A 470-nucleotide genomic window follows, 5' to 3' on the forward strand; every position below is an offset into this window, starting at 1 on the left:
TTCTGAACATAGCGGTTTTCCATCGTGATCTGCAAAGCCATTTTGACTTAAACTGTTCATTTCAAAAGTGAGACAGTGAGATGAGGACCATTTCTGAGTCCATTTGGCACTGTCTGAAGGAGCCGGGGAAAGGGAGAGCAGTGATTGGTCCGCCGGGGTCTCCCGTGTTTAGGCCACCCAGTGGTGAGGGAAGGGGAGAAGGGGGCGGAGCCTCGGTTCCTGGAGATCTTTACTGTAGTGCATATGGAACCAGTGAACATGGTTCCTGACCTCCAGATGCTCCGCATGTAGCACACTGTGAAACTGATTCTAATTTCATACGAAGATATTTGCAAACACACACTGGTGGACAGGCATACAAACACACACACACACACACACACGGATACACATGTGGGCGCAGGGTTGAATTCTGGTGTCAGCAAGAGTGTGTGGCAGCACCAACTCAGAGGCCTCTTCCTGTGCAGTTC

The sequence above is a fragment of the Brachyhypopomus gauderio genome, chromosome 8 (genome assembly GCF_052324685.1).
Source record: "Brachyhypopomus gauderio isolate BG-103 chromosome 8, BGAUD_0.2, whole genome shotgun sequence".
Taxonomy (NCBI): domain Eukaryota; kingdom Metazoa; phylum Chordata; class Actinopteri; order Gymnotiformes; family Hypopomidae; genus Brachyhypopomus; species Brachyhypopomus gauderio.